Source organism: Triticum aestivum, chromosome 5A (assembly GCF_018294505.1).
Source record: "Triticum aestivum cultivar Chinese Spring chromosome 5A, IWGSC CS RefSeq v2.1, whole genome shotgun sequence".
Lineage (NCBI taxonomy): Eukaryota > Viridiplantae > Streptophyta > Magnoliopsida > Poales > Poaceae > Triticum > Triticum aestivum.
In genome coordinates this window covers 238,173,518-238,182,970 of record NC_057806.1, presented here as the reverse complement: position 1 = coordinate 238,182,970, position 9,453 = coordinate 238,173,518, and the positions used below count along the sequence as shown (strand labels likewise).

General features: G+C 46.8%; 1 long non-coding RNA gene across 2 annotated transcripts; it reads right to left on the bottom strand.

The window, feature by feature from the left end:
* Window positions 1-1,180: 1,180 nt before the first annotated feature.
* Window positions 1,181-6,095, bottom strand: LOC123106785 (uncharacterized). 2 transcript variants are annotated; one of them, XR_006451486.1, is made up of 6 exons: window positions 6,019-6,095; window positions 5,717-5,934; window positions 3,377-3,469; window positions 2,826-2,969; window positions 2,203-2,287; window positions 1,181-1,398 (listed from the first exon to the last, which is right to left on the bottom strand). It is a non-coding gene; the product is annotated as an uncharacterized lncRNA (long non-coding RNA). The 2 variants fall into 2 exon arrangements; XR_006451487.1 differs by lacking the exons at window positions 1,181-1,398; window positions 2,203-2,287 and having other exon boundaries at window positions 2,640-2,969.
* Between the last annotated feature and the right edge of the window lie 3,358 nt (window positions 6,096-9,453).

The window sequence follows — 9,453 nt, the reverse complement described above, 5'->3', positions numbered from 1 at the left end:
AGGGACCCCAAGTAGGATTCCTCCTACTTGGGCGCCTCCTTTGTCTGCTCCTCCCTCCCTCGCACCTATATATAAGTGGGGAGGGAGCGCCACAGAAGGACACAACATTGTCTTAGCCATGTGTGGCGCCCCCGTCCACCGTTTACTCCCTCGGTCATATTTTCATAGTGCTTAGGCGAAGCCCTACGGAGATCACATCACCATCAGCGTCACCACGCCATCGTGCTACCGGAACTCATCTACTACCTCGTTGTCTTGTTGGATCAAGAAGGCAGAGGACGTCACCGAGCTGAACGTGTGCAGAACACGGAGGTGTCGTGCATTCGGTACTAGATCGGTTGGAGCGCGAAGAAAGTTCGACTATGTCAACCGTGTTGTGAAACACTTTCACTTATGGTCTACGAGGATACGTAGACACACTCTCCCTCTCTCATTGCTATGCATCTCCATGGATAGATCATTGTGCCTGCATAGAATTTTTGTTGTTTTCCATGCAACGATTCCCAACAGTGGCATCATGAGCCAGGTGTATGCATAGATGATATGCATAAGTAAAACACAAAGAGTTGTGGGAGGTGATAGTCATACTGCTTACCACCAACATCTTATTTTGATTCGACGGTATTATGGGATGAAGCGGCCCGAACCAACCATACATCACTACACCATAGCACTACATCCCCAACACCCAGGTTGGTGGGGAATACAACTTCTTCCAACAGACAGTCGGTCGGGAAAAATTGTTGCCGACCAACCTTGTCTGTTGGGGAAAGTCCAGACGGGAAAACCCTTTCCCAACCGACATAGTTTTCCCGACTGACTGCTTGATGGCTATGATATATCTTTCCCGACAGACAGCCTGTTGGGCCTACCGTGGGCCTTTCCGACCAATAGTCTGTTAGGGCAGCAACGGGCCTTTCCCAACCGTTTATTGGACATGGTATTCTTTCCCAACCAACATTCTCTTGGGCCTAGCAGTAGGCTTTCCCAACCGACAATCAGACGACGTTTGTTTTTCCGACCAACAATCAGATGCGGTTTTCTTTTGCCGAACAATAGTTCATCAACATTTTTTTAGCCAACCACAACTTTAATTAACATATGGTACTGATTGTCACATACATATAGTTCATGTGTTCTAAGCATAATCACCCAAACACCATACGTCAAGCTCAAATCGGGAGCACCAAACATTTTTTATTCCATTAACTAATTGCCACATACATACACTTCAACCTGTTCTAAACAAAACCACCAAGAAACCATAATCAGGTTTACAAAAGGACAACCAAAAGATGCAAGTATGAGACATCAGTTGTACAAAATGAAAGCTAAAACATCTAGTTGACGTGGATCGTTGGCTTCATGGTTCCTTGTGAGTGTAGTCCTTTTTGCTTCCTGCAAACGTTAATCAATTCTAAATTATAATACACTATTAGAAACTATACTACAGTGCCAAAATAACAACATACAGGATCATCACATTCCCAAAAATACAAATAGTAATAAATACAGAGAATTCAATAATCATGTGTTAACACTAACGTTGAACCTCGGTTGAGATTGTTCGCACTAATCTTTATATTTTGTATCTGCATACTTAGTTTGCTTTCGTTAGGCATGTAACATAGATGGTAAAGGAGTATCTAGTCGTCGAAGCTTAAATCAAGTGCATGGAGGAGGCGAGATACCAGGCTGCCGTGCGATGCGGCGAGCATGGTGAGATGCCGATGGCGGCGTGAAGCCGCGGTGCTGTGTGATGTAGCACGCCATGTGAAGCGGCAAGGCGCTTGACGACTGGAATAGCTAGAGGAGAATAGGCAAGTTAGTTAGTTTGTTATCTACATGGCCGCTGACCAGGTGTGTGGCCGTTGAGTGGAGCTGTGCAAGTGGACATGCATGCATGTAGGGATTACTAAGTGCATGGAGTTAGTTGTGTGAGTGGGAGTGAGCTAGTGCCTAGACGTGATGTTAGTGGCCAGATGTGGTGCCTGAGTGGTGCATGAAGGTCAGCTCCCTATGTATATATAAGTTACAATGAAAAAAGAGAGAAGAGGCTGAGAGAGCACGGGTTGAAGAAATAATTTTACATCAACTTAATTCAAAAGGATCAATCTAATATAGTACTCATATTAAGAAGCTACATCAGTTTGCGATGAACACCATTCATATCCACAGCAAGAGTTTTCAATGTGCACAAACCTTGACAAATGATGTCTGGTCATCGGCTCACCAGACCAGGATGTGTGCCACTCAAAATTCCTGAACAATACTGGTTGCTAATCAACTGAAACAGGAGAAAAGAGGATTCAGGCTAACCAGCTGAAGCAGGATAAAAGATGCACCAAAACAAGCTCGAAACGATGTGCACACGTCAGCATGCATCCTTACAAAAGGGGCACATAGGAAGATGTCTTTATAATATGTTATGCATGTAGGGATAATAATCATTCGTGTAGAGTCAGCATTACACTTCTGCAACTTCTACATCAATAATGACATTATATATTACATCACCTCTATGAAATTTACTGCTGCTGAGCAAAAAAGGATGACATAATACATTTGATAGTGAGAGATTTCTTTTTACCAAAACGAATAAGAGAAAAGAATGGCGTTGAACTAAACATAGGGAAGTGACCATAAGTTGAGTAATATTGTTAAAAACGACAATCAACAATACTCATTGGAATAAGATTTAAATTACATGGTCGAATAAGATCTCCTTATCTCGATGAATCTCAAACTGGGATTTCAATATCTCAATAAATCTGAGATTCAGAGTTTCTAAAAGCTGCAATAATGCTTTACAAATTAGAGCTTACCTAAAATTAAAGAATATCTTGCCTAGAAGCCGAGGTAGGGACTCATTGAGTATGAGTACGACTATAAACTGCAAACTGTATGCTAGCTCTAATCTTGGTTGAAAGTTCTGAGAGCCAATTCTGAAGGCATCATACTGTCAGCACCTGCAACATCTCATGTAATATGAATACCAGCTTTGTGTAAATCATGTAATAACATTAAACATCAATGTTGAATTTACATAACCATACTGTTAGCAACAAATGCATGAATCATACAAAAAGAATGTGGCCTATCTAATAATAGTAGGAAGAGCAACATAAATCCATATTCTCCTTGCAATGTGGCTTATCTAATAAAAGTACGAAGAGCAAAATAAATCAATGTTCTCCCAGCATTCTATGGTGCGTGTTTTGCCTTGTTTGTGAGCAGAAGAATATGTAGGCTACTGTGAAAGTTAAGTTGTGCCTAACAATCAACATTCCAAGTTTCAGATAGGATATGAACCAAGAAAACACTGATTTTCTATACAGACATCACAGTTTTGGTGATTTCCGCGAATACGTGCAACCTGTTGGCGGCAGCGGATGGCTTGGGCTCCAAGTCCAGCACCGCTGCGGCAGCCTCCCACTCCGTCTATGTGTATGGGATGCAAAGAAGAATCCTGGAAAAATATGGGATACATGAACTATTCTGGAAGTTATAGAATGTTGGAACCGCTCTCTTTCTCTCACTCGCACAAACGAAGGTGGAAGATGGAGCACACAATTTTTCCGGCACACAAACGCCTCCGCCGCACGAACGGCGCCTCGGCCGCACGAACGGCTTCACTTTACTAGGTACATACCCGGGCGCGGCAACACACCGCAGCCTAACCAGAGGAGCTCTTTCACAGCCGACCGGGCGCATACCACGGTCCCGGCGGAGACTACCTCATCTCTGGCTCCTAGGCTCGGCTCATACCGGCGCATCTTGATCAGTACATTGAAGGGCTTTTTATACCCAGACGCACACACACCTAGCTAGCTACCACGTCTAAGGTCACCATGCACGCACGCATGACCCGGCCACCACCAGCCACTAACTCAACTAACCCACGCACACATGCACTGGCTCTCCTACATGCACGTACGGGTAGGCCAAGCTAACAAACTCTTGACTTGATCTTCTCCTAGACCCACTCCAGGATCCAACCGACTCACCAGACATGCAGCTAGCTAACTTGGCCGACTCGCTCGTCACGGCGATCGACGCAGCCATGCACCGGGGCCTTGCTCGACGCGCACACACATGCGTGGCTTAGGTCTAACATTCTCCCCCTAAGCCACGACCTCACCGCGTGGCCTGCGAGCAGGAGCCCCGACTCGTTGTCAACGTCTTGAACGCGTCCGCTCGTCGCTGTGGTGTGTCGCCTGTCGTCATCGTCGTCACGCCCGCGGACTCGACCTTGCACACTGGCCCCGGTCACCGCCGTGCCTGCTGCACGTCCACGGCCTCCTCGCCGCGCCGTCGTGGCTCACCGCGCCACGGCCCTCGTGGTCGACGTTCCCGGCCGCTGCGCCACGGCCGCCGCGGCCTCCCTGCCGCCGTGCAGCGCCTCCACACCGCAGCACCATGACGCGCCGCCGCCTCCGCGGCCTCCGTGCTCGCCGCACGTATGGCGTCACCACTCGCCGCCTCCGCCACGCGCCATGACAGCCGCAGCGCCGCCCACCTTCATAGGCCGACACACGGCCCGGAGCTCCATCGTGCAGCCGCCGGCAAGCGTCGTCACCACCGGCACGCCTCCGGCACGGCGAACTCCGCCCAAGACAACCAAGCTCATGATACCAAATGTTGGAACCGCTCTCTTTCTCTCACTCGCACAAACGAAGGTGGAAGATGGAGCACACAATTTTTCCGGCACACAAACGCCTCCGCCGCACGAACGGCGCCTCGGCCGCACGAACGGCTTCACTTTACTAGGTACATACCCGGGCGCGGCAACACACCGCAGCCTAACCAGAGGAGCTCTTTCACAGCCGACCGGGCGCATACCACGGTCCCGGCGGAGACTACCTCATCTCTGGCTCCTAGGCTCGGCTCATACCGGCGCATCTTGATCAGTACATTGAAGGGCTTTTTATACCCAGACGCACACACACCTAGCTAGCTACCACGTCTAAGGTCACCATGCACGCACGCATGACCCGGCCACCACCAGCCACTAACTCAACTAACCCACGCACACATGCACTGGCTCTCCTACATGCACGTACGGGTAGGCCAAGCTAACAAACTCTTGACTTGATCTTCTCCTAGACCCACTCCAGGATCCAACCGACTCACCAGACATGCAGCTAGCTAACTTGGCCGACTCGCTCGTCACGGCGATCGACGCAGCCATGCACCGGGGCCTTGCTCGACGCGCACACACATGCGTGGCTTAGGTCTAACATAGAACAGCTGAAGCAAATTTAAAGAGAATATAAAACTGTAAAATCTATAGAAGCATGACTGTATAAATACAAACTGCTAGATATGTACTTTATCTTCATTCCAGAAAAAACTGAACTAAGTTTAATATAGTCCTATGTTTGCCAGAATTCTAAATGCTTAAATAAAAGTCTGAAACATTAGTATGATTATTTGGACTTTTTGCGGAACCTGAAGCTAGTTCTTGGGGTTGTCCCTCTTCTCAAAGCACAGATATGTGGATACATTTTTCTATATATATAAAGTAATGAATTTTCATATGATGATTACCCTTGTATTGACCTTCAGGCAGACATATCATAATTTGATAGTCTGGCAAGGGTTCAAACATCACAAATTACAACTCACAAGCTCTAAAGTTCTCAAATCAATCACAACCAGTTCATAAAAAACAGTAGCTAATTAAGGTTTCTGGCAACACTACTGAAAGGAATACCTGTAGAGTAGATTATTTTTTCCAATAATAGCATCAAGCTTGTTCTTCTCAAGTTCTCATATCCAGAAATCACACGAGATGTATCTCTTAGACTGCATTTCTGGCTACCCCATTAGCAGATAGAGCCCCTGTTTTTGATGCTCTGCTTGAGCTGGAGCTCACATCCAAAACTCTGCTTGCTGGATAGAAGTACTATCCCAAGTCATGGCTGATCTGAACTGAAAAGGGAAAATCAAATAAATCAACAGCGGCACCGATTGGGGATGGGTGGAGAGGGAGAGGAGAGTGAAAAGAACAATCACTGCCCGGGGAAGGGAAGCACCAGCAGTCAACGGCCATATCCTTCTTCAAATGAATCGGCGAGCGCAAATCGGAGGAATGAAGGAAATATGCCCTAGAGGCAATAATAAAGTTATTATTTATTTCCTTATATCATGATAAATGTTTATTATTCATGCTAGAATTGTATTAACCGGAAACATAATACATGTGTGAATACATAGACAAACAGAGTGTCACTAGTATGCCTCTACTTGACTAGCTTGTTAATCAAAGATGGTTATGTTTCCTAACCATGAACAAAGTGTTGTTATTTGATTAACGAGGTCACATCATTAGTTGAATGATCTGATTGACATGACCCATTCCATTAGCTTAGCACCCGATCGTTTAGTATGTTGCTATTGCTTTCTTCATGACTTATACATGTTCCTATGACTATGAGATTATGCAACTCCCGTTTGCCGGAGGAACACTTTGGGTGCTACCAAACGTCACAACGTAACTGGGTGATTATAAAGGAGCATTACAGGTGTCTCCAAAGGTACATGTTGGGTTGGCGTATTTCGAGATTAGGATTTGTCACTCCGATTGTCGGAGAGGTATCTCTGGGCCCTCTCGGTAATGCACATCACATAAGCCTTGCAAGCATTACAACTAATATGTTAGTTGTGAGATGATGTATTACGGAACGAGTAAAGAGACTTGCCGGTAACGAGATTGAACTAGGTATTGGATACCGACGATCGAATCTCGGGCAAGTAACATACCGATGACAAAGGGAACAACGTATGTTGTTATGCGGTCTGACCGATAAAGATCTTCGTTGAATATGTAGGAGCCAATATGGGCATCCAGGTCCCGCTATTGGTTATTGACCGGAGATGTGTCTCAGTCATGTCTACATTATTCTCGAACCGTAGGGTCCGCACGCTTAACGTTACGATGACAGTTATTATGAGTTTATGCATTTTGATGTACCGAAGTTAGTTCGGAGTCCCGGATGTGATCACGGACATGACGAGGAGTCTCGAAATGGTCGAGACATAAAGATTGATATATTGGAAGCCTATATTTGGACATCGGAAGTGTTCCGGGTGAAATCGGGATTTTACCGGAGTACCGGGAGGTTACCGGAACCCCCCGGGAGCCATATGGGCCTTAATGGGCTTTAGTGGAAAGGAGAAAGGGGCAGCCCAAGGTGGCCGCGCGCCTCCCCCCTCCCCTAGTCCTATTAGGACTAGGAGAGGTGGCCGGCCCCCCTCTCTCTCTTTCCCCCTCGGGGAATCCTAGTCCAACTAGGATTGGGGGGGGAGTCCTACTCCCGGTAGGAGTAGGACTCCTCCTGCGCCCTCCTCCTGGCCGGCGGCCCCCTCCCCCTTGGCTCCTTTATATACGGAGGCAGGGGGCACCTCTAGACACACAAGTTGATCCTTGAGATCGTTCCTTAGCCGTGTGCGGTGCCCCCTGCCACCATATTCCACCTCGATCATATTGTAGCGGTGCTTAGGCGAAGCCCTGCGACGGTAGAACATCAAGATCGTCACCACGCCGTCGTGCTGACGAAACTCCTCCCCGACGCTTTGCTGGATCGGAGCCCGGGGATCGTCATCGAGCTGTACGTGTGCTAAGAACTCGGAGGTGCCGGAGTAACGGTGCTTGGATCGGTCGGATCGAGAAGACGTACGACTACTTCCTCTATGTTGCGTCAACGCTTCCGCAGTCGGTCTGCGTGGGTACGTAGATAACACTCTCCCCTCTCGTTGCTATGCATCACCATGATCTTGCGTGTGCGTAGGAAATTTTTGAAATTACTACGTTCCCCAACAGTGGCATCCGAGCCTAGGTTTTATGGTTTGATGTTATATGCACGAGTAGAACACAAGTGAGTTGTGGGCGATATAAGTCATACTGCCTACCAGCATGTCATACTTTGGTTCGGCGGTATTGTTGGACGAGACGACCCGGACCAACATTACGCGTACGCTTACGCGAGACCGGTTCTCCCGACGTGCTTTGCACATAGGTGGCTTGCGGGCGACTGTCTCTCCAACTTTAGTTGAACCGAGTGTGGCTACGCCCGGTCCTTGCGAAGGTTAAAACGGAGTCTATTTGACAAACTATCGTTGTGGTTTTGATGCGTAGGTGAGATTGGTTCTTACTTAAGCCCGTAGCAGCCACGTAAAACTTGCAACAACAAAGTAGAGGACGTCTAACTTGTTTTTGCAGGGCATGTTGTGATGTGATATGGCCAAGACATGATGCTAAATTTTATTGTATGAGATGATCATGTTTTGTAACCGAGTTATCGGCAACTGGCAGGAGCCATATGGTTGTCGCTTTATTGTATGCAATGCAATCGCGATGTAATGCTTTACTTTATTACTAAGCGGTAGTGATAGTCGTAGAAGCATAAGATTGGCGAGACGACAACGATGCTACGATGGAGATCAAGGTGTCGCGCCGGTGACGATGGTGATCATGACGGTGCTTCGAAGATGGAGATCACAGGCACAAGATGATGATGGCCATATCATATCACTTATATTGATTGCATGTGATGTTTATCTTTTATGCATCTTATCTTGCTTTGATTGACGGTAGCATTATAAGATGATCTCTCACTAAATTATCAAGAAGTGTTCTCCCTGAGTATGCACCGTTGCGAAAGTTCTTCGTGCTGAGACACCACGTGATGATCGGGTGTGATAGGCTCTACGTTCAAATACAACGGGTGCAAAACAGTTGCACACGCGGAATACTCAGGTTATACTTGACGAGCCAAGCATATACAGATATGGCCTCGGAACACGGAGACCGAAAGGTCGAGCGTGAATCATATAGTAGATATGATCAACATAGTGATGTTCACCAATGAAACTACTCCATCTCACGTGATGATCGGACATGGTTTAGTTGATTTGGATCACGTGATCACTTAGAGGATTAGAGGGATGTCTATCTAAGTGGGAGTTCTTAAGTAATATGATTAATTGAACTTAAATTTATCATGAACTTAGTCCCTGATAGTATCTTGCTTGTTTATGTTGATTGTAGATAGATGGCTCGTGCTGTTGTTCCGTTGAATTTTAATGCGTTCCTTGAGAAAGCAAAGTTGAAAGATGATGGTAGCAATTACACGGACTGGGTCCGTAACTTGAGGATTATCCTCATTGCTGCACAGAAGAATTACGTCCTGGAAGCACCGCTGGGTGCCAGGCCTGCTGCTGGAGCAACACCAGATGTTATGAACGTCTGGCAGAGCAAAGCTGATGACTACTCGATAGTTCAGTGTGCCATGCTTTACGGCTTAGAATCGGGACTTCAACGACGTTTTGAACGTCATGGAGCATATGAGATGTTCCAGGAGTTGAAGTTAATATTTCAAGCAAATGCCCGGATTGAGAGATATGAAGTCTCCAATAAGTTCTATAGCTGCAAGATGGAGGAGAACAGTT